Raw genomic sequence first — 24,994 nt, forward strand, 5'->3', positions numbered from 1 at the left:
GAGCCACTGCTCCCAACGCCAAGCACCATGGCAGCAGGTTGGGTGGCGACCTTGGCCAATAGGGCTGCAAAATTAAAACAACTATCCCCCTTTTAATTGACTCCTCACACGACATCAGACGCATGGGTGATGACCTGCTGCTGGAAGGACCAGCAGAAGAACCCTCGGCCACCTCTGGCCCTCCACCTCTGGGCTTTAGAACTGTTTCCAAGCCTGGAGCGCCTAGGGCAGAAACCTGGCAGAGGAGCCCATTCTGAGTCATTATGTAGGGCCTTTCCAGAAGGGACCGGAGGCGGCTCAGGAACACTGCAGACAGAGCTACGTCCTCCATCCCAGGGCTTGAAGCGCTCGGGGGCAGGCGCGTGTGAACCGCGACCACCAAGGGGAGGCCTCCTCGGGCAGGAGCACTCCGGAGTGCCTCCACAGAGCCCCACGACTCCCGTGCCAGGCTGGCAAAGTGCGATGTGGTTCTTAGAGGAAACACACCCTTACATGCATGTTAAATAATAAAAATCACTTCTTAACTGAAGGGAACGATAATCACTTCACTGGGAAAAAAAAATCTGTTTAGTCTTTATTATAACATTAAGCAAATTAAACATCAGCATAATCCAGGTGATGCTAGAAAAGGGTCATCAAAGAAATTAACTTTGTTGTCCATTAATTTACACGGATTAGTAGAGGGCACAAAGATAGCAAATGTGCTCTAGTTTTTTATGATATAATTTCAAACTGTACACCATTTGTGGCAGGAGGGTGACTTTGGGGTTAATCAGACTGATTTGTCCTTTTAATTGCTTTCTATTCAAAGAAAATTCATTAGATAATGTTCTCTTCAAAATTCATGAATCAATTTAACTGAAGAAACCGCATTAGCAGCTCCGGGTTCATTAGCACGGGCTGTGGGAGTGCCGAGCGCTGGGAGGCTTCCCTGGGCAAACAGACTGTTTACCGTCGCCCCTTCAGAAGGGGTCTGAAGTCACACTGCTAATGGTGATTGTTACTGTTGTTGTTACGCTTCACTTAAAGAAAAGGGAACAGGAGAAGAGGCAAGGTGGCGGGAGGCCGAGGCAGCCCAGTGTCACTTGGGGAAAGGGATCTCCAGCGGGCCCTCCTGGTAAAGCAGCAGGACACAGCAAAACTTAGGGGCCACGCCCCGCCCTCCTTGGAAGGCGCAGGGTCGGTGGACTGTCTTCTGTGCTCTGACCTGGGCAAGGATGTGGCGGACGTTTCTGGGAGAACAGACTGGAGGTCTTCCCTCAACCTGTCCAAATAAAGCGTGAGGTAGGGAACCCAACCGGAGCAGAGCCATGCCAAGAAAGAGAGGGGCCATTGAGCTCTCCTCTGACACAGGATGCCAGATTCCATAGCACCTTTCTAGGTGGAAACGCATCACATAAGGAAACCATGGTACATCCACATAGGAGCAGATGTATCCAACATGCTCAGCTCATTGTTGGCTCATCATGGGAATAACCATCTCTGAACAGGTACACACAGTGTGACTTATGAGGCAGCATAGCTCAAAGGATGCAATACATCACAACTGAGCATATCTTATCACAAACGTATCTTAAAATTCTGTTTCACCCTGAAGGGAGCCAGGGTGCTAATTAGTTTGTGCACCTCTCAAAGGCAAAGCCTCTAGCCCCAGCCTAGGCACAGTCAGACGCTGTACTGCATCAGCATACAAGCAGGGGCCGATGCTTCCTGGCACATCATCCGACAGTGTAGGAAAATTTGCTCATAAAAATCAGCACACATCAGTGTGGAAAATAGAATTTGGTCTTGAAGGACTCCATGTCCTCAGTGGCCCAGTCATTTTGGGTGGCTCAAAGGACAACCACTGAAATACCATCCTTCTCCAGTATGGCTCTCCGGGGAGTGGGCCCCAGTGCAGTGAGAGGCGTTCTCTGCATGCCACCTTCTGGTGTTCCTTTCCTTTGCTCGCCACCCGCTTCTCCAGCCTGTTCCAGGCTCCAGGAACCAGGCTGTGTTGATGTGGCTGGGTCTAGGCGGCCTCTGCTGCAGGCCGAGTTGGGTCTCAGAGCTCCCTCTCCTCTCATTTGGCTTGGGTGGCTATTTAGACACACACTCTAACCAAATCCACCTGGACTGTGCCTCACCAGCTGGGAGGCGGGAGGTCGTTCTTTAACCCCAGGTTTAGGGGAACAGTGCACGGTGGCTGGTTTTCCACATGTCCGGGAGTTCACGGTGGCCTGCGGGTGGGCCGCCAGCCAGAGTGGCTCTGATAGGGCCGATGGCACGATGTGCCAGGCATACAGGAGGAGGAAGCAGTCAGGGATCAGCCTAGCCTGGCTCTGCTCTGCTGATCTCCGGTGAGTCCTTTCTTTGTCCTGGGCATTTGTCCTCCCCTGTGGGCATCATGGCAAGAGCCACCTCATCAAACAGGTGCCGCAGAGGGGCCCTCTGTCAGCTGCCCTGTCCCTGATGCTCTTCCCTGACCAGGCTGCAGTGAAGGAGACAGCTAAGGGGCACATGCCACGTGCCAATGCAGGCCCTGCTCAGGAATCATCCCAGTAGCTGGGCTGTGTCCACGCACTTGGCTGGCCACAGAGACCAGCACCCAGTTGCTGCAGAATTCCCCACACAGTCTCAGCCAGCTGGGATCAGGACTCCTTTGGAGCAGGCACGAGTCCTGGCTATTCGGCCTGATGACACCTGGCCATCAAGAGCAGCCAGAATAAGCCTCTGGAAATGAAGTGGAGCAGAGCGATGGAGGCTCTGGTCCAGGTGAGATGAGGCGGCACACTGCTCCCGTCCCTTCCTGGAACCTGAGCACAGAGATCAGCAGAGTCTAGAGAAGGGGACCTGCCCCACGCTGTCACCTCTGAACAACTGTGCCTCAGCCCTCCCCAGCAATCCTATGGTGGTGTAGTGGAATCTGGTGCCCAAGAGCCTAAACCCCTGAGAAGGAGACGTCCTTTCTGATAGGAAAGTGTGGCCCTGGGAGGTGGCAAAACCCTTTGCTTTTTCCTCTCTGCTGCTCCACCCTGATCCGGGCTCAGTCACTGAAAGTATGTAGCAGAGCTGGGTTCATTAAGCCACACTTTTGTGTCAGGGGACTGAAAAGGAAGCCCTGAGAACTGGAAGCTATGAGGGAGATTGGAAGAAAGAGGAGTCTTTCAACCAAAAGGTTGTTTATACTTTCCTGTGTCCAGGTGAGTTGTCCACATGCTGAGCTGTGCACAGGTGGTTCTGACAGTAAACCAAACTCTGAGAACTGGTATAGGGTTAGGCACTACCAAGTTCAAACTGGGCGTTGAATGGTATACAAGTGGACAGATTGGAAAGGGACCATAAATGAGATGGACACGGAAATCACAATCCACAGAAGGCCAGGTGGGACCTATGAACTAACTCTAACCAGGCTGATTATCTCCTAAAATCCAAGTACCAACATTACTTACAGGATTTATGCAAGATCCAGAGTCTTATTCGAGATGATCAGGTTTTAATACAAAATTCCTAAGTGTGCAAACAATTTGAAAAATCCCAACTTGCTGGGGAAAAGATAAATTGTCACGTGCCAAGGCTGAGCTGACACAGAAGTTGAAATCGTTGACACAGAAGTTGAAATCGTTGATAAACACATTAAAGGATGTGTTATAGAAATGCTGCAAGAAGAGAAAACACACTTGAAACAAATGAAGACCCAAAGCCTCAGCAAAGAAACAGAAGCAAAGGACCATGAAGTAGAAAGTTTAGTGCTGAAAAATAAATAATCCACATTATAAACCACTCTTCATGGGATCAGTCCTCACAAAACACATGAGGACTCCACAAAGAAAAGAGAACAGATAAATGGCTGCAGCCAAGCCCAGAGAAACCACCCAAGCTGGAGAGAGAGAACATGTACTTAAAAGACCAAGAAGAGTCTTGGGGATACGTGCGACAGAGTTAAAAGACCTAGTGTCCATGTGACTGGATTTCCAGCAGGAGAAGATAGAGTGTGGTGTAGGAAAAAAGCAAGCAAGCTGGATGTCCCCAGTTTGGCAGAAGACATCAACTACAGATTCAAGAAGCACTACAAACCGCCAGCAGGGCAAGAAGTCCACTTGCAGACACATGATGATCAAAGGCGGAAAGCTGAGGACCCAGAGGGAGATCTTCAAGGCCACTGGGAGAAGCAGCTCATCCCAGGTGGGGGCAGCCATCCGCGTGGCAGTCAGAACCCCAGCTGGAGGCGGCAGACGGCACTTCCAGTGTCTTGAGAGACAAGAACCGGCAACTCAGAATTCTACATGCAACTCAAGAGATCCTCGAGGAAGGAAGCTGACACGGAGACACTCAGATACAACAGAAAAGCAGAGGTAATTTGCTGTCAGTAGCCCTGATCTTCAGAAGGGCTAAAAGCAGTTCTTTCGAAAGAAAGGAAATGGCGCCAGAGGGCAGCCTGGAACTTCAAACAGGCAGAATGAAGAGCCGCGCGGGCAGAGAGCATGCAGCCGCCATGCTTTTCAAGTTCTTCAAAACATGCAGCGCAAGTAAAACGGTCCCAGCCAGGGCTCGAGCACACAGGAGGCCCTGCAGACGGTGCTGTCACAGTGGGCGAGGCGCCGGGCCACGCTGGGTGGGTGAAACACACAACCTGGCCAGAGCAAGGGTTTAGGGTGGACTGAACACAATACTGCCTCCCCCAGAGCAATCCATGGGGAAACTATGAGAAAAAGTCTACAAAAAACAGAAAAATGAAATACTAAAACAAGGTACAACAGTCAAAAAGGAGGAAGAGAGGGGCAGAGAAACAAGACAGGGAGCAAAACAGACCCAAATCCAAACACGTGAATCACTGGGTTAAGTGCAAAAGAACAGGCCACGAAGAGACCAGAAGAGGACACACGTTAGCTTCTGGTCCTTTAGCTTCTTTCGTCTGCTGTCCAGAAGCAGTCCACTTTAAATACTAGCCCCAGATAGGCCAAGGGGACGGAGGGGAACAATGCCCCAGCAAACGGCACCAAGATGCAGGGGACTTGGGGGCAGACGAAGTCCACAGGCTGGCGGGCCACTCAGAAGCATATGCTCCTTTCCAAGGAAAACCGGAGCATGAGACAAATCCGCAGCCAGGCTTGGATGCTGGACACTTCTCTCCCAGGAGCCAGCGGACCAGCAGACAGAAAATGGCAGGGATAAACCGCGAAAGGCCACTGACTGAAGGGCACTGACGTGTGGGTCGTGGACCGTCCTGCTCCTACAGCTGGACACGTGCTTTCAAGTGTACCTGGAACCTCAGACCAAGATGTGGCACAGGCCAGGAGCCCGAGTCACAAAGCAAACCTCAGCCACCCAGAGCAGACGGGAGGAGCTGTGTCCTGGGATCCTGATGCAGTGAGACCGGAAATGACGCGAGAAAGATGACAGGAAAGCCTGCAGACCTCTGGACGGTGAGTAGGCCACTTACAGGGCAAAGAGAAAGCTTGAGGGAAATTTCAAAACCCCTGGACAGAATGAAAATGAAAAAGTATTAAGCTTCATGAAAAAATTAAATTTATGGGACAGAGCTAAAGCAATACTTAGAGGGAAATTTATAGTATTAAATGTTTATATTGGAAAAGAAAGATCTCAAATTAATAATCTGAGTTCCCAATTTGAGAAATTAGAAAAAGGAAAGCTTTCAAATTAGTACAACAACCAACCAAACAAACCCAAAATGAACTGCAAAATAATCTTAAAGAAGGAAATAATAAAGGGTAAAAAAAAACCAATGAATCAATGAATCCCTAGCAAGACTGGTGTGCTTGACAGATACGGACAGACAGAAGCGACAGTTGAACCCCACGGTATCTAAGAGGTGATCTGGTATTCCTCTGAATGACTTCATGTACAGAAATCCAACTTGTGTCCGAGCCTGTGCTGCCAGGATGGGGCCATCTGCCCTGGTGTTGCTCTTTGCCTAGTTAGATCCATTCACAGCTGGGCCACGCAGGTAACCCAGTCCCATCCTCAAGATGCACAGTTTGATGGAGAGAAGACATGACCATCTCACGCAGGTCACTACAGACCAACTGGTGGACAGGGAAAGTCCTGGGAGCAGAGCAAGCACCCGCCAGAGGACCCCCGCCCAGTCTGGAAGTTCTCCTGGGGAAGTGGTGGGAATGAAGAGATGAGGAACCCAGAGGGAATGTCCAGACTGAAACGCAGCCAGTCTGAGCAACCACACGGCAAGGAAGGAAGTCGAGTCTGTAGTTTAAAACACCCTGAAAAAAACATTTTAGGACTCAGATCATTTCACCAGTAAATTCTACAAGAGTTAGAGAAAAGATTTTCCAAGGCCCTTCCTTTGTGAGACTAGCAGGACCCATCATCAAAACCAGGAAGAGGAGGCAGAAAAGAGGACACGATGGCCTGCACCAGATCTCCTGTGAACTCGGACATGAAACCCTTAAAGTGCTGGAGAATTAATCTAGCAACATGCAACCAGAACAAGGCACCACAGTTACGCAGGGCGGTCACAGAAAGCAAGGCTGATGTGAGATCTGAATGGCATAGAAAGCTACGGCAATGACGGCAGGTGGCCCGGGGGGGCACAGACGCACGGGTGGAGGGGCCAACCATACAACACTGACTAAGGGCGGGCTGGTCTTCTTCTCAACAGCTGGTCCCATGGCAACCAAGCCCCCTGGCAAGAGAGAATCCAGACACAGAAGCTACCTTTTACATAGAGCTTCAGAAGAGGCCACAGACCTGACCCTAAAAGGCCACATCGAGACACTTTTGGAAGGCAACGGAGCAGGAGATGAAAGTGGCCATGGATCTGGAGAAGAGTCTTTGGAAACACCATGAAAGAAAACATTAAAATGAAACACTCCTACATTACAGAACACGTGAGGACTCCACAAAGAAAAGCCACAGTCCGAGAGAAGATATTTGTGTGTTTAGGACACAAGTTTACTGTCAGATACGTGTTTTGCAAAGAAATCTTAAAAATCCAACATGAAATCAAATAATTCAACTTAAAAATGGTAAGTCCAGGGCTGGGTGCAGTGGTGCACACCTGGAATCCCAGCAGCTCGAGAGGCTGAGGCAGGAGGATCGTGAGTTCAAAGCCAGCCTCAGCAAAGGTGAGGAGCTGAGCAACTCAGTGAGACCCTGTCTCTAAATAAAATACAAAATAGGGCTGGGGTGTGACTCAGTGGTTGAGTGCCCCTGAGTTCAAGCCCCAGTACCAAAAAAAAAAAAAAAAGTAAGTCCAGACATACTTCACCAAAGGAGAAATACAAATGACAAGTAAGCACAGGGAAATATGTTGTGATTGTACATTAGAACAATGGTGTGTGACTACACACCTCCCTGTAAGATCAACTTAGATCCTAACACTGACCTACCACCTGCGGGCAAGGATGTGGGACATCAGGGATGCTGCCAGGAATAAGAAATGGCGGTGCTAAACAGAGTCGTAGTGCATGATGCAGAAATCACACCCGCAAGTATTTGCTCAACTGGTTTGAAACCTCATGTCCTCAAAAAACCTTGCCCATGGATGTTTACAGAAGCTTTATTTGTTTGCCAAAATTTTAAGCAACCAAGTTTCCATTCAATAGGTGAACAGGCAAACAATCGAACGATAGGTCCATGTAATGAAATATTATTAAAATGAGTCATCAGGCTACAAAAGACATGGGGAAGGTTAAATGTGTACTATTAAGTGGAAGGAGCCATTTTTAAAGGGTGCACAGTACATAAGCCCAACTGTGCGACAGTCTGAAGAGACCGACCCGCAAAGAGCAAGATCAGTCATTGCCAAGAGCACAGGAAGTGTGTGTGGGGTGGAGAGGATGGGAAAGGCAGAGCACAGGGGAGCATTTAGGGGGGTCAAAATATTCTGTATGATACTGCAAGGATGGAAAGATGACATCACACCTTTGCCCAAACCATAGAAATTGACCATGCATAGAGTGAGCCTAGTTAACACGCGCAGTTAAACTGTGATACGGCATGTAGCAGACGGGGGACCCTGGGAAGGACAGACTACGTCACAAGAATCTAACTGCATTTTAAACATTAAACACCTTCACTGTGGTGAGCAGGGTGTGTGTTACACAGAGTGTGTGTAAATCTGGAAACAACTAAAGGAAGAGGCAGTGGACATAAGCACTTACTGCAGCTGATGAAGTTGTTTTCCATGAACATGTGTGTTAAAAATCATGATAGCTATATGTGCGACCTGGAATTGAAAAGCTGATTCAATGGATGGAGGGATGAGAAAGCCAATTTTCTCAATGTGAGAGGTCACAGGTAAGCAAGCAGAAGGGGCAAGAATGATCCTTGTAGTTAATGGGCTAGATGTCAGCATGAACTACTCTTCGGCTCCTTACCAACACAGGTGGTAGCATATGAAGTTTTCATGATGCACACAGCACATGGGCTAGTGCACACACCCACTCTGTGGTCTGTCAGCTGAGAAGACTTGGAAGCAACAACGTCCCATCAGCAACGAGTACACCTCGTGCCCAGACCTTGGCTTCTAACACCAAAGTGAAAATGAACAAACCTAAAACCACACAGCCACAACAAGGGGTGTATGTCAGAGGAGTAAACTGAAAGAACTCCCGATGGCCAAAGTTGAAACAATCCAAGCAGCAAAATGTGGTGTTGAAGGAACAGACTGATATAAAAATGACTGAGTAAATAAACGAGGGAGGAGAAGAGCAGCGTGACTTCCTGTGAAAGAGCACCGGAGAGAGGAGTGGACATAACTTCACAGTGAAGAAACCTCACACACACTGCGTGGCCACATGATCAAGGTCAACATCAACAGTGGTGAGTTGTGTGAACGTGATCTGATGGAAAGGGCACTTTACCTCTAGTCCTCTGACCTAAAACCAGTAACTACAACCTAGCGATGGGAATAACAGATAAACCCAGAAGAGGGACATTCTACAAAATATTGGTCCATACCCCTAAAAACTCTTTAGTCATTTAAAACAAGGAAACCTTGAAAACTTGTCACAGCCAAGAAGCACCTAAGGCCACCTAATGACTAAATATTTTGTAGTATCCTAGATGGAATATAGATTAGAAAAAGAGTTTAAGAAACTAACAAAATCTGAGAAAAGTATAGACTTTAGTTAATAATAAGGTACTGACTTTGGCTCACTTATTATAACAAATTATCATATTAATGTAAGATGCCAATTATAAATATCATCCCAATAAATATAAATGGCATACTGTATAAATAGGTAAAATGGGTGTAGGATATCAGGGAACTCTCTACTAACTTCAATTTTTTTCTGTAAATCTGAAACTGTTCTAAAAACAGTCCATTAAAAATAAATTGATATTCTATACCATATTAAAATCCTAATAAAGAATACATAATCATACAATTGAAGCAGGAAAAATAATTCAACAAAATTCAACATTATTCATGATAAAAACTCTCAGCAAAATAGGAATAGAATGCACTTCCTCAACCTGATAAAGATCTCTACAAAAAGCCGATAGCTAAGAGCATACCTGATTATGAAATCTTAGTGCCACCTCTCAAGACTGAGTATAAGGCAAGAATGTCCATTATTTTTTTTTTGGGGGGGGGGAAGGGAGTACCAGGGATTGAACTCATGATACAGCTGTACATATGTCCTGGAATTGAAAAACTAATTAAATGGATGGAGGGATGAGAAAGCCAATTTTCTCAATGTGAGAGGTCACAGGTAAGCAAGCAGAAGGGGCAAGAATGATCCATGTAGTTAATGGGCTAGATGTCAGTATGAACTACTCTTCGGAGTATTCAAAATGAACATGGAGCATCTTGTAGGGATTGAACTTGGGGGCATTCAACCATTGTGCCATATATCCAGCCCTATTTTGTATTTTATTTAGAGACAGGGTCTCACTGAATTGCTTAGTGCCTCACTTTTGCTGAGGCTGGCTTTGAATTCTCGATCTTCCTGTCTCAGCCTCCCAAGCTGCTGGGATTATAGGCATACATCACTGTGCCCAGTTGGGGACCACTTCTTAAAGATTCCATCACCTTTCAATACTGGCACACTGAGATCTAAGTCTTTTAATAGCTGGACTTTGGGGGTCTAAACTATAGCACTTGGGGAACAATAATGTAGGAAATATGCAAATGAGAGGATGCTGCATTCTGAATGCAACCAACCCATTCTTCTGGTTCTCCCTGAGATTTGGTAATGGCCAACCTATTGGATCAACAGTTGTACAACTGTTAAGATTATTTCTTTATCCTCTCTTCCCTATGTTTCTTAAGCATGACCTATATCACGTTAACAAGTGTGAAAATGTTTTATGTTTTTAAACTAAAAGACCTTTATAATACATGCATTCCTCAGTACTTTTCATGCCTGCTGAGCAAGGATTAAAGAGGAAGAAGGGATATGAAAGGGGCATAGAAAGGATGGATATAGCTACATGAACTGAAATCATAAAATGACAGCTTTAGGCAACTGTGTTTCCCTTCAGGCATGCCAGAGGATGGACTGTTCCAGTCTCTCAGATTCACGTCAACTTCCTAAAGTATCCATGCCTCCTGTCACTCTTGGAATAGCCCATCTATTCCAAAAGATGTTTGAACATGGGCATTTCTCCAATCAGTGATTCCTATATAATCATAGAGGGGTATAAGAGAACTTTAGTTAATAGAATTCTCTACTATGAGACAATCTGCATTTGGAGGGCTTTAATCTGAAGTCACCACACATTGCTATCAGAAAATGAGGAACTTGGCCATTAAAGTTGGCTGTATGCATATAATGACATTCTTAGTAATAAATTAGGTGGTGATTACAAATCTGCTACAATTGGAGTATTAGCTGTATCATTCAACATACTTAGGTTTTTGTGTTATTTCAAATCACATGAATACCAAAAAAGTTAGTAATTATGTAGATTTACTGATAGGAAGACTATATTTATCTTTCTGATAAATATTAAATTTTAAAATTTGTGCATGTCCAGTTTTCTTTCCTTTTTTCTTCTTTTTGTGAACCAAATATCTGTAGATGTATGTACAATGGCTAATCAATGGCTTTATGAAATTATTTAATACAAAATCAAACTTAGAATGCCTATGCTTACTGCTACTTCTTTGTCAGTGCTTATTCCTGACTTCATTCCAATTTTCATCAATATAATTCCACAAGTCATCAATTTGTTGTCATTTTTCAATGTTGTACATAATGGGAAATTGTAGATGCTTTTGGTTCATGCTTTAGTTTGGGGAAAATTAATGATTGCTTTATGTAAGCAAGATAAGGGAAGAAGAAGGGCATGAAAACAAGGAATTTAAAATGTATAAAAGGGGCAGGACACCCCTGCTTCCTCCTCCCAGCTCTGGGGCCCCTACACAGTTAAACAGCAGGCAATGCTCTAGGGTGGTCTCGTTGGTAGCCGCGCCTCAGGCTCCGGAGTCACTGGCCCTCACTCTCAGGTGCCCACTTGTCACCTGTGCTGAAAAGATTTATAAAATGAAAACAAATTACTGGCTTGGAGAAAAAAAGACTAGAATATAAATCCAAGAGGTAGGAAAATTAAAATAAAAATGTGCGCGTAATGAGACAAGTGAAATATTAGCTAATCTCCATAAGCCAAAAAAGGTGTGTGTGTGTGGCGGGGGGGAGTACAAACATACAAAGAAAAGAATCTAATAGTAATGGACTGTTATATCTACTTGTGATGAAGCAGTTTGGGAAAGTTTTTTGTTTGTTTTTGCTTTCTACATTATTTTTTTTTTAACTAAGGGGCATACATATGTTTGATTTTTGAATGAAAATTAACAATGCAGGTTACTGAATTAAATCTTGTGCCAAATTGCTGGGGATGTAGCCTCAGTGGCAGAGCACATACCTAGCATTACTAAAGGCCTGGGTTCAGTTCACATCACCAAAAACTGAGTGAATGAATGAATGAATGAATGTGCATAGGGACTTTCTAAGTTCTTTTGTTTTGCTTTTTGGAGCAGGAACCAGGGATTGAACCCAGGGGCATTTAACCATTTAGCCACATCCCTAGCCATTTTTAAAAAAAAAAAATATTTTATTTAAGTTGCTGAGACTCGCTTTGATCCTCCTGCTTCAGCCTCCTGAGCTGCTGGGATTATAGACATGTACCAGCATGCCCAGAGGAACTCTCAATTCTTACATATGTAACAAAGAAAAACAGCAGCAGACTTGGCACTACAACTTGTTTTACTCTGGGGCACAGAAGTGCACACCCATAGTCCTAATTACTTGAGAAATTGAGGCAAGAGGATTAGTCTATAAATTTGAGGCCAAACTGAGGAACAGAGCAAACTACTGTCTCAAAAAAAAAATTGCATGAATTCATGAGCTAGAAAAAAACCCCATCAATCTCATTAAGAGATGTACTTCTAGTACAATATAATTTTAATTTCCATGTTAAATAGTGTCAAAACATGGAATGTAATTTTTCTATTTTAATCTTACAATAATCACATCAATCACTACAGCCAAAATAACTTTTGAATTTGGACTCTATATTTACTTGAAAATTTCTTAGATCTTATATTTCAGCATAAATATTTTAGTTGTAGGAAAATATATACAAGAAATCAATCTTTTATAGAAAAAATCTATCAAATTATTATAAAATTTGGCAAGGATGTAAGAAAGAAACATTAATTAAAGAAGCAAAAAAACAATAAGAAATCATTTGAAAGGGAAAAAATATAGGAGAAAAGCTGTTTGTTCCATCCATCTATCTACTACAGTTAGTATGAAAGCAAATTCACAATTTTCAAGGCCAGGATTTTAAAGAATTTGGAAGTTAGTGGTTCAGGGTGGCTGTGGGAGGGGTGGAAGGAAGCCCATGCCAAGTGCTGTGGGAGGGGTGGAAGGACGCCCATGCCAAGTGTTACCCATCAGTTCCTACTGGGTGTGCATTATGCAAAAAAATACAACAGATGCCAGATACAGGAGAATCACCCTATAGGGCACATTGACTCAAGTCAGTCTCCTGGAGGAAATTTTCATTAAAAACACGCGCACGCCCCGCGCACGTCCCCCCCCCCGCGCACGTCCCCCCCCCGCACGTCCCCCCCCCGCGCACGTCCCCCCCCCGCACGTCCCCCCACACGCGCACGTCCCCCCCCCCCGCGCACGTCCCCCCACACGCGCACGCCCCCCCCCCCCGCGCACGCCCCCCACGCGCACGCCCCCCCACGCACACGCCCCCCCACGCGCACGCCCCCCCCCCGCGCACGCCCCCAGAACGCCTCCCCGTCGTGCGTCGTGCGTCGTGCGTCAACGGTCGGTATTAAAGAGGATGCGCTGTGGAACCTGTGGTCAGTGGCTGAGGTGCCAGACCTGGGACGGCGACGTGGAACCAGGAGCACGCGACGCTCCGAGGTCCTGTTCCGGCCCTGGGCCCGCAGCCAGACGACAGGCCGGGAGGAGCCACGGTAGGTGGTGGCCGGGAGGCAGTGGGGGCCCCAGACGCTGGGGCGCCCTCCCGCCGCTGGTCTTGGGCTCCCGCGGGACAGAAGCGAAGACCCTGGGGGCGTCCCTCGCGCAGGCGGTGCTGGGCGAGGCTCCTCGCTGGGAAGCGGGCGCCTCAGGTTGAGCTGGGCCGCCCCGAGCGGGTAGCGCGTGGCGGCTGCTGCGGCTTCCCCTGCCGCCTGGGCACCAGCTCTGTCCCCGCGTGGTGTTGGGTTCCCAGGGGCAGCGTCGTTCTGGGCGTGTGCCGCGGCCGGAGTTCCGGGCCTCGCTCGGCGGGGCAGGGTCGGGGCCTCACTCTGCGCGAGGGGGCCGGGGCTGGGACCTCGCTCGGTGCCTCAGGGTCGGGCCGGGACCTGGCTCGGCTCGGCTGGGCGGCGTCGGGGCTGAGGACGGGGGACCTCGCTCGGCGCTTTAGGGTCAGGGTCGACCTGGGCCTGGCTCGGCTCGGCGAGGGCGGAGTCGGGGCCTCGCTCTACGCCTCAGGGTCGGGGCCAGGGCCTCGCTCGGGATGCGTTGGGGCCGGGACTGGGGCCTGGCTCGGCTCGGCGGCGTCGGGGCTGAGGCCGGGGCCTCTCTGTGGCGGGTCAGGATCAGGGTCAGGGCCAGGGCCTTGCTTGGTGGCGCTTCAGAGTCGGGTCCGGGGCTGGGGCCTGGCTCCACTCGGCGGCGTCGGGGCTGAGGCCGGGGCCTCTCTCGGCGCGTCAGGGTCAGGGTCAGGGTTAGGGCCGGGGCCAGGGCCTGGCTTGGCGCCTCAGCGTCGGGGCTGGGGCTGGGGCTGGGGCCTGGGCCTCGCTCTGGCGCGTCAGGGTCAAGGTCAGGGCCGGGGCCTGGCTTGGCGCCTCAGAGTCGGGGCCGGGGCCGGGGCCGGGGCCTCGGCCTCGCTCTTGCTCTGGCGCGTCAGGGTCAGGGTCAAGGTCAGGGCCGGGGCCTGCCTTGGCGCCTCAGACTGGGGCCTGGGGCCTGGGCCTCGCTCGGCACGTTGGGTCCGGTCCGGGCTGAGGCCAGGGCCTCTCTCGGGTCAGGGTTAGGGCAGGGGCCTGGCTTGGCTGGGTCGGGTTCCGGGCCGGGGCCTGGCTGGGCGGGTCAGGGCGGGGGGCTAGGGCCGGGGCCCAGGCCTGGCTTGGCGTGGGGGGCCGGGCTCATTTGCCGAGCCTGGCTTTGAACCCAGGATTCTCCTCCGTGTTCCACGCCGCTGGGGTACAGGCATGGGCCGGGGCCAGGCTCTTGTTTTCTGGTTTTGGGGTCCCTGTGTCTGGGGTCCCTTTGTAATTGACTTTTCTTGTCCCTTGCCATCGAGGCGGGGGTGCTGGACCACTGTGCAGCGGTCCCTGCTGCTTGGATGAATGAAAGGATTCGTTGGTCTGGGGGCCATCCCACCATCCCACCGTTTCCTGTGTACCCATCATCCTGTTTCAAAACTTTTCTCCAGAGTACTGTGCATGGAAGGGTAATTCTTGAGCAGGACACCATGTGTTTACAATATAGATTAAAAGGTCTTTTATTTTTAAAAAATGCACAGAAACTTTTGAAGTTTCCTGAAAATGAGCCTTTTTTAGTGTGTACTTTATTATAGATAGAAGAGGTACAAAGAAAATGACAAGAACGGCTCACGGAAAACATGAGAGCTGTTAGCAGATCCTGGATGGGAAGCCCAAGGTAAATACAGATGACATTTAATCTCAATTCAGTAAGAATTACAAACTTCCTGCTTCATGTAAGCAGGGTTGCATTCCCAGGAGGCTGGACTGTGGTACCTGGACTCTTCTATACCGTCCTGGATGATGTCACCTGCCAGCCCAACCCCAGCAGCAGGTAGGGGAGGCTCCAGGGGACCAGCACAGTCTTGCTGAGGAAGGTTGGGGTGAGAAGGAGACAGGGGAGGGGAGACCATTGGACCCTGGTACAGGGGTTCTCTGCCGAGCAGAGGAACTGAAGTCTGGGTGTGTGTTGAGGGCAGCAGCCTTGCAGAGGTGATAGCATGCCAATCTTCGGAATAGGGAGGGGTTGGGTGTCTTGGGGCTTTAGGATCTGGGGCTTGGAGTGGGCAGGGGAAGCATACTTGGAGTGGAACAGAGGAGAGATTTCTTTCATTAATAAGTGTCCTGAAGCGATGTCATTTGAAGTCAAGTTTCAGAATGTGAGCTGCTAGTGGTAGTGTTTCCTCTGAAGAAGAACCTGCAGGTTTCCAGTGCAGGTCTGTAGAACAGGTGAGCTGGTCTCAGGAGTGGGTATTTTCTTCTTCACTGGTCATTCATCCCAGTTCAATGAATGGTAGGTATCCACTCTTTTGTATGCTAAAGATTCCCACGTCCATGCACAACTTAATGTTACCAGAAACATTTTGTGTACTTCTTCTTGACTTTTCTTTTAGGTCTTTCCCAATAAGCAGAGTAGCTGTCCAGTGGTGTTCGTCAACACGGTCCCCAGTGTCTATATAGACACTGGGAAAGACCACAGGAGATTCTTTTTGAAGTGCATGATGAGATGACTTTGAGTCCAAATAGAATTCACAGGTGTACATTTAAGTGCTCAAAAGTATTTTGAGGATTTATCCTGGCACCACTATTCTGAGCCTGAGGGGGACCATGACATTCTCAAGTATGAAGGACAAAGGATTCTGCAGTATGATCCTTCAAAGTATCTCTGAACAGAAAAGTGTTATGTGGTGAGAAAAATTTAGCCATATATTGAGATTTGTGTGTATCTTTCCTAGATCGAAGAATCTGGAATTGTTTTAGGTTAGCCTTGATCTGTTAGTACTGTCATAATGGTGAGGACATTGCCGTGCCTTTCCTTATCTGTCTTGCTTCCAGTTTCCTTCTGTATGTAAACTTAAAAAAAAAAAGTCATGTGGGAGTGAAGTTCTTATTTTCTCTCACATTCTGTTGTAAATGATGTTTATATTTTGACCAGTAGAAACTTAGATGTGTCAGAGTTGTACACATCCGTGGTAGTTAAATATTAACATGGGTTATCTTAGCTCATTCTGTTCGTGCTCAATGTTGATAAATGTATCCCTGTTATCTGAATGCTTAGTAAAACACTGTGGTTGGTATTAGAAGTGTATGGAAAGAGTAGCACCGTTGCCTATGATCCATGGCCTGGTAGTTTTCAGGTCTTGATTGCTGAGTTGAAGGTTTCCGAGCCTCAGGTCAGTTTCTGATGAAGAGCATTTCCTGATAACTTTGCACTCTCATTTCTTTTCTTTGTATGACAGGTTGTGTTGATGAGATGGGACGCCAAGTAGAATAGGAAGGATGATGCTCCAATGCCAAGGGAATGACCCCTAGAAACATCAGGTCTCACACTCAAACCAAGTGTGATCTTGCAGGTGCTGGAGAGAGATTCTGAGGCTGGCCGTGAGTCAGTGGATGGAGAGCCTTGGAGGCCCTGCTGCAAGGTAGGAGGCACTGGTTTGCATTTGGGCAGCAAGGCAGTGTGGGCTCTGGTTCAACATCCACTTGGCAGATACCACCAATGCTTGAGGATGGAAGAGAGCCCCCCAGACCTGGGTAGTGCTTGACTCCAGGGGAATGGCACAAACTGGGGGTTAGTTGGGGCCTACATGTGGGGGTTAGAATGTGTGGGGAGGGGAAGTGGTGGGAGGCAGTTCAGGGGCTACTGGCTGAGGAGTAGCAGTTTGAGTCTGGGCATTGGCTGAGTGATTCTTGCAGAGGTTAGAGAATGCCAAGCTTGGGGACACACACCCACTAGGGATATGTGTCCTTGAGGATGTAGGGCCTGCACCTGGGGGTGAGGTAGGGTGGCTGCAGGGTAGGGGAGGTGTTTCATGGTAAATGTATGGGAGTGTTATTTAGAGGGGACCTTCCTTTGCTTATTAAGCATATTGAAACAGTGAGTGTGAAATCCAGGTTCTGAACACCCATCTGGCACTGGTTTTTTTCTCCTTATAAGGAGTCTTGTGCAAATGCTCAGTGCAGGGCTTTGCCACACTTGATTCATCTTACTTGTGACTTTTCCCCTGTAGTTGATGGGTTCTTGGTTTCATTTCAAAATTCCCTACACTCCCTGTGTGTACTTCCCTGTGTGCTCTTCTAGTTACCACCCTCCCTGTCTCCACCATAGCCAGGCTCCCAAATAGTAGTGCACAGCGTCTTCCTGTCTTACCATCATTAGTCAGCCAGCTCTTAATTGAACTCTTAATTGGTCACACTTTGACCTGCCTGCATCTCTCTAATAATTAGTCCTGGCAAAAAAAGTTTACCTCATCTCAAACCCAGAAGGGTGGCTTTGGTCCTCCTGTTACTTGATTCCTCTTAAATGGTGTGATCAGCTACCCACTTCTTGAAACTTTGGATTTCCTTGGTTTCTGTGACATCTGTTTCCTTTGTTTTACCTTATTCAGTAAACTTCCCTGCTTGGTATTGTGCTAGGTGTCTGGGTTGCAAAGATGTTATAGCCATAGATCGTTCAGGACTAAGAGGTTTAGGCAGATTTCTGAAATTTTCCTACCCTTTTCAGGTTGTTTTGCTGCCTTTTTGATTCTCAGCACTGTGTGGAAATGCTTTAAAGACACTGCTCAGAAAGGTGGAGGTTCAGTAAGACTAGCCTTGGAGGGGCTGGGGATGTGGCTCAAGCAGTAGCGCGCTCGCCTGGCATGCGTGCCGCCCGGGTTTGATCCTCAGCACCACATACCAACAAAGATGTTGTGTCTGCCGAGAACTAAAAAATAAGTATTAAAAATTCTCTCTCTCTCTCCCTCCCTCCCTCTCTCTCCTCTCTCACTCTCTCTTAAAAAAAAAAAAAAAAAAAAAAAAAAAAAAAAAAAGACTAGCCTTGGAGACAACAGGGACTGCGCAGAAAGGAGCTCCCAGGGAGAACAGAGCTGAGAGACTGAGTGGACAGTTGACAGATGGAGGTGGCAGGAAAGACAGACCCTTGCATCAGAGCAGCCTCAGGGCCATAACTTGGAAAAATCTGTGTGCATTCCTTGACCTCAAGAACTGTCTCTAGTTTGCGCACTGGGCAGGGCATACCTCTGAGCTACACTCCTGGTCTGAGACTGTTTATGCTTTCAAAGATTGTGTTTTCCCTGAACAGAGAAAGCCTGCAGGTTAAGAAGGTTGAGTGAGATTGGCTTGGATTTTAAGGGATCTGTGTGACCTTCTTGGGTGCTGGAGATTGAAGACGCTCCCTAAAGTGTGCTGGGCAGGGTGGGCCTCGGCAGTGCTCACTTTCCTGGGCTGTCCCTTAGAAAGAATCTGAGCTGACATGATCCAGAGAACAAGGCACACTTCGTTAACTAGGTCATTGATCGCTGTCCTGTGTCAGCTTCCTGTGTCCTCCTTGTGCTTAGTGGACTTTTTAAAAGTTGCTGTTTATCTGACCTGTGCTGAGGAAAGGGGTTTGGGTAACTTTTGAGGCCCATGGAGCTGTGTGCAGAGGCCAGCGTTGGGTTGGTAAGAGGGAGGTTGCTCTGAAAGTGTCTTAAGTGCTAGAAGGACATCTGAACTTCCAGCTCTGCAGAATGTGGGAACAAGGTGTGCGAGTGGGAGGAATGAAAGAGTCAGATCCCAGGTCTCAGTGTGAACAAGGTGAGGGAGTGCGTTTGAGAGGAGACTTCAGGCCGCTTTCCAGATGACTGGCCTTGCACCAGCTGTGGGGGTGGGGTGTACTTGATGCCTACAGGGAGTGAGGGCTGGGCAGGGCGGAAGACTGGCCTCCAGAGCTGGCCAGCTATGCCAGTGCATCAGCACCTCAGCTTTAGGTCTGCGGCCACAGCTGTCAGTAGGGGTCTCTGAGCCTCTATGCAGGCCCTGTCCCAACCTGACTCTAATGCTTCTCTGTTGGAGCTCATATTTTATCATGGGGGTAGGTGGGGGTGTGAACAGGACAGACAAGATCAAGACAAAGACCAGGTAGTGTTGTCAAACAGGGGGCAGGCGGGAGCACCCTGGGCCTGGGTGCTGAAGTTAAGGTGGGCAAGTGCTCCACCACTGGGCTGTGTCCCCAGCCCTGTGTTTTCTGAATGTGTTCGGCCCTGTGCATTTCAAACCCAGGGAGAGCAGGTTGTGATTCATAGATGTGACTGGACCAGTCTGATCCAAGTGACCTTGGAGGAAAGCTGGCCAGGCTTTTGGCTCCATGGCAGGTTCTAGAAAGAGTCTCATGTTGGCTGCTTGTGTGCCCTAGGAAGACCTGGAAGCCCTGATAGCCCATTTCCAGACACTGGATGCCAGGAAGACCCAGGTCACCGAGACACCGTGTTCCCCGCCCTCTCCACGGTAAGCGGGCAGGCTTCCCTGCCTTCTAGTTCTGTTTCCCTCTCTTCCCTAAGTTGAAAAGTGACTTGACATGGATACATGTTCTCAGGAATGATTGAACACTCTGAACATTTCCCATGAGCACTTGCTGTGGGTCACTTGCCTCTGCAAAGCTGGGGACAGGCTGTGAGCTCTGCTGTCCTGTAGGGGCCTGGGGGTATGGCTCAACACGGCTGTTCCTCTTAGAGTGGGTTTGAAGGCACTATAGTTGGTGGCACCCATGGGTGAGTATCACCCCCCCCCCAAGCTATTGTTTGGCTCTGAAGGTTTTTAAAAGTGTTTTAAAACATCACAGGTGTTTGTTCTGCTGCCTTTAAGTTCTCACATGAAGCTTATTAGATATACATTGCCATTTTAAGTGAGCGTATTAATGGTGAAGGAAATCTCAGGTCTCTTGCAGGACTTCAGACGCCCATGGATAGAGTTGGTGTGGGCTGAAATGAGCAGGCATTGGTTTCCCTCTGGCTGCTTCCTCCTAATTTCTGAGTGCTGATTATTTTCTGCTTCTGTCTAGGACCCTCTGCTTCTCTGTTGGTTACTCACAGAGCAGAGGCAGGACATTGAGTGCATCAAGCTCTTTAGTTCCTAACCTAGGGAGGCCCAGCATCCTCATGAGAAGATGATGCAGCCTTCAGAGTAGGGAAACATGTAATTGCCAAACATGTAACCTAGGCTTGTTTTGTTCACTTGAGAAATGTTTGCTTCAGTCCTCAGAATGAGATGCAGCTTGTAGGTCCCACCTGGTGGCGTGTCAGCCTGGGCCAGCCTTCAGGAAGTTGGCTCTGCTGTGCGGTCTTTGCCTCAGCAAAGTCAGGACTGGCTCTGTGCCTGCATCCCTGGGCCCTTGGGCTGGTGGCAGGGTGCAGTGAGCCCCTGAGCAGAGTGCTGGTGGTGGAGCAGCCCCAGGCACACGTCCTGTTATTGTTTAGTTCATTCTGCTGGGGACTGGGTTTTATTTTTCCTTTAGTTGGTATGTTTTCTTTGGTAGATGGACATTTTCATTTGAGTGGTTGAAGCAGATTGGATATTTTTAAGGCTTCTTTGTGGGTACTGGTGCTCCTGAGGAAAGCTACTTGGAACATGGGTTGTTATTATTATTAGCTTTGATGATGTATTAGAACTTTTTCTAAAGAAAAAGCTTGTCCCAAAAGTCAGATTGAATGCCAAGTATATAAAGTGCTGGCTGTCCCTGTGCCAGCTGGGCTTGCCTGCCAGGCAGAGGGAGCTGGTGTTGGATCATATGGTGAGATGAAGACCTTGTTTGGTAGCCTTCATAACTTCTGACCTCCCTCCTCTCAGCTGTGTATCATTAGGAACCCTTGACAGTTACGGGTTCCTAAGAAGCATGGCCCTGAGTGTGGCCCAGGTGTGGCCTAGGGCCAAGGACGCTGCACTCACTGGTGTCTGTGCCTCTTGCTGCCTGTGCCTAGGTGGTGCCTGGGTACAGTGGGGCCTTGTTGCTACTTTCTGCTTTAGGCCTCATACAGATTCTTATGTTAGATACTTTGCCACAGAGAACTAAGACATGTTAAAAGAGAAAACTAAACAAAACAAAACTGGGCGTGGGTGGGAAGCATTGTTCTTTTCTAAAAACGTGTCATTGTGGTTGTGTGTGTGACACAGTTTGCCGTTTTAACCTTTTCTTCAGTTCTGTGGCGTAACTCGCATTCACAGTGCTGTGCAGCCATCTGCATGGCCGAGTATCACATCCTGCCCTGTACAATATGGCTCCCTGTCCTGCTGCCCTGCTTGCGTCGTCTCCTGGGATGTGGAGGCTGTTCAGATGCTGGCACCACACCATGTTGGCATTGGGGCTTGGCCTTATCTACCTTGTGTTGGTGGATGCTTGTGAGCAGTGCTGTGGTGGACATGGCTGCAGCTGTCCCCTGGAGTTTCCACCTGGGGGGCTGCCGATTCATGACGTAGCTCTGGATTTAGCTTCTGAGGGATGCCAGACTGTTCCCTTGCAGCTGCACTGTTTTAATGCTGGTCTCTTTACTGGGAAATTTCCCAGACTGTGAAATCTTTCTGTGCATAATAAATCTCCAAGAGAAAAATAGAGGTTTCAGATTTCCCCAGTTGCTTGACTTTGAAATGGCTTTCCCTTTGAGAAGCAGCTTCTGGAATGAGTAGTGTGGACCCACCTGGGGACTCCACTGTCAAGGATGCTGAGAGCAGGGCATTCTGCCACAGCCGTGGCCTCTTGTCCTGCTTTCTACTGAAGTAGTCAGAATGTGTGTGCAGCTTCCCCAATGGCTATTATTTTGTCCTGTGTATGCAGGAAATAGAGAGTTATTGACATTTTCTTGGCAGAAGGCCCCTGGGACATACTGGGCTTTAGGAGCAGCTTCGATTATGATTTAAGGGGCTAGACCCCCAACAGGGCAGGTCTGGCAGAGGCAGCGTGGTCAGAGGTCTGAGCTTCGGCCTGCCTGCTCATGTTTTCAGCCAGTTCTGAGTGAGGTGGCCCAGACCAGGGCTCTTCAGGTGCATGAACTTGGTATCTGGCTGATGGCCTCAGGATGGCCCCAGGGCCTGCTGTCTCTGGTAAAGCATGCTCATGGAAAGGAGCCTGGCCTAGCATGGCGTTGTGTGCTCATCTCTGCTTCATGTCTATTGCAGGTTAAATGCCTCCCTGTCCGCTCACCCTGAGAAAGATGAGTTAATCCTTTTTGGAGGTGAATATTTCAATGGCCAAAAAGTAAAGTATACCTTTTTTCTTTTCCTCTCAACTTTTCTTGGGTGTCATTTGAAGCATAGTTAACTGAAAGCAGTGATATGAGCGTCACCTTCACGATCCTCTCTTACATCCTACTTCCTGGGTGTCAGGCCTGGTGCATCCTTGACAGTCACCAGGGCCAGTCGGGGACTGAGTGACTGCAGGCAGAGTTCTGCAGGGTGTTTGTCCCCAGCACTGCCTGCAGAGGTGGGCCTGCTTGGTTCTCTGGTGGTTGCCGGGACTGCTCTTCCTTGTGGTGGTTTTTCACGTTCCTACTCTTCAACTTTGGTTTCCGGTGCTGGGAATGGATCCCACGGGGCTGCGCACGCCAGGCAAGCTCTCTTCCACTGAGCTGTACATTTCCAGCCTTCAAGGTGGTTCCGAATGAAAAATAATGCTAATAAATTGTGGGGCTTTTATTTTTGAGTAGTCTAGAAAGCCCTGTGCATGAAGCAGAAAGCTGTGTTCACTTACCTCTGGCCTGCGAGGAGTTCTGTCAGTTCTTAGCCTTCTCTGCCTTTTCATGCATTCAAAAACTAGATCTGAGCTGGATGCAGTGGCATATGCCTGTAATCCCAGTGACTGGGGAGCTGAGGCAGGAGGATTGTAAGTTCAAGGCCAGCGTCAGCAACTTAGACCCTGTCTCAAAATAAAAAATAAAAAGGATTGGGAATGAAGCTTAGTGGTAGAGCCCTGGATTCAATCCCCAGTGCACCAAATCAGTCAATCTGTCCCCAAAAAGTTAGGCTTGGGTTTGGAGAGTGAGGGTCTGGCTGATCAGCCAAGGCGACTGGTGCCTCAGAGCAGTAAACTGTGAGCATTTGGCTTCTGTCTGCAGGACCTCTGACTTTGTGGGAAAGAGCACCTAAAACAGCCCTTCTGTTTTCTACTTTCAGAGCAGTGTTTAACAGTGGCATGAGATGTCGGTACTCTATTATGAGATGGGCTGTGCTTTAGATGGTTTGCTCAGCTGCGGGCAGATGTCAATATTCTGGGCACGCTTACGGCAGGCTGGCTCAGCTGTGATATGTGGTCGGTTGGGTGTGTCAAATGCCTTTTCACTCAGAGTGGCAAGCAAATTAACCTACAGAAAGTTGTGGGGTGGCTGTCCTGTTGTCCCTGTAGATCTCAGGACCAGCGCCCTACCTGCCTGTGTTGGTTTATAGTCCTTTGTTGGAAGGGACAAGCTTTCTGGGGATTTGTCATAGTGTCCTCCCCACATGCTGTCACTTTCTTGGAGCATGTCATTCATGATACTGAGGTTCCTCTTCCTTCCCACAGACTCTTCTGTATAATGAGCTCTATGTCTACAACATCAAGAAGGACACTTGGACCAAAGTTGACATCCCTGGTCCACCTCCAAGGCGCTGTGCTCACCAGGTAACCGGTACTGACCATCCTCCTTCCTCCCTCTTCCCAGGCTAGAGCCAAGGGTAGACACTTGCAGAGTCTGTGGAGGGCAGGTAACCTTGTGCTGATCTTCTTGGGCTCCGCTGTTTTCTAACCTGAACTCTTTACTAAGGTTCTTTGTGCTTGTAGTTCTTTACATGTGAGAAGGGGAGGTGGGGTGAAGATCATGTGAAATACCCACGTGTGAACAGCTCATGTCTGGCCTGGCACATGATAGGCTAGTAAAAGGCTTGCTTCTCTTGTAAGTAAGAGAACCCCATAGGCCCAAGATCTGAACTAGGTGTTGCACAGGAGGAGATGGGATATCCAGGAAAAGGGCACTGGAGGAAGGAAAATAATTATTTTAGAATGAAGTGAGTCATGACAAAGAAGTAGTGTGGAGTTAGCATGTAGTTAGCCTGTTTCTGCTCTTTGCCTCTCTAGGAATGAGTTCCTGGGCTCCATGGGTATGTGGGTCTGTCCATGGTCCTCGCTGCAGCTTTGCCCTGAGAGCAGTGGGGCTCGCTCGCTATCTAGGAGGAAGGCAGGGAGTGGGTGTGAGGCACAGCTCTTCTGCCTGGACTGTGTCGGCAGATAGCTGGCTGTAGTGGAGTCCTAGGAGTGAGAGAGAGTTGGTCTCCTGAGTCACTTGATGGTTGGTTCCCCCAAAGAAAACTGACCACAACACACTGAAATGAAATTTATTTTCCATAAAGAAAGAATTTAAAAATTCCAGATGGGCCTGGCATACGAACGAACATGGTAACTTATGGGGAAGAGTCAACGTGTACACACTTTTATGAAATAAGTACAATTTCACTGTGTCCATTGAGCCACAGAAACTGTTGGCCTCCTGCTAAGCGACAGCTCCTGCCACTCATCTGTGCAGGCCTTGTAGGAGTCCACTGTGTCCTTGCTAAAGAGAGTTACTGAATGGCTTTTATCTGCCAGGCCCTACTGTGGGTGCTGGGTTGTGGCCACAAGCCTTAGCTGTGTTCCTGTTTCTTGCCTCATCTGGTCCTGAGGGTGTGGGGCATGGATGGACTTGGCTGTCCCTCAGCAGAATCCCAGGCTGGTGGTAGAACCCATTCACAGCATGCTATTTTATGTTGGAGTCTATTGGTTGCTGCTTCTGGCCTTTGGGAAGAGGGTTGTGAACT

At 48.5% G+C, this 24,994-nt stretch overlaps 2 long non-coding RNA genes across 4 annotated transcripts in view; both read left to right on the forward strand.

Moving 5' to 3' along the window:
- LOC308631379 overlaps positions 1 to 24,994 on the forward strand; it is a 987,731-nt gene that overhangs the window by 926,027 nt on the left and 36,710 nt on the right. The gene's annotated exons all lie outside the window — the stretch shown is intronic.
- LOC308631801 lies at positions 19,564 to 23,825 on the forward strand. The gene is made up of 3 exons (XR_014018344.1): positions 19,564 to 19,687; positions 22,349 to 22,427; positions 23,727 to 23,825. It is a non-coding gene; the product is annotated as an uncharacterized lncRNA (long non-coding RNA).

Source organism: Spermophilus citellus (assembly GCF_964194105.1).
Source record: "Spermophilus citellus genome assembly, chromosome: 12".
Classification (NCBI taxonomy): domain Eukaryota; kingdom Metazoa; phylum Chordata; class Mammalia; order Rodentia; family Sciuridae; genus Spermophilus; species Spermophilus citellus.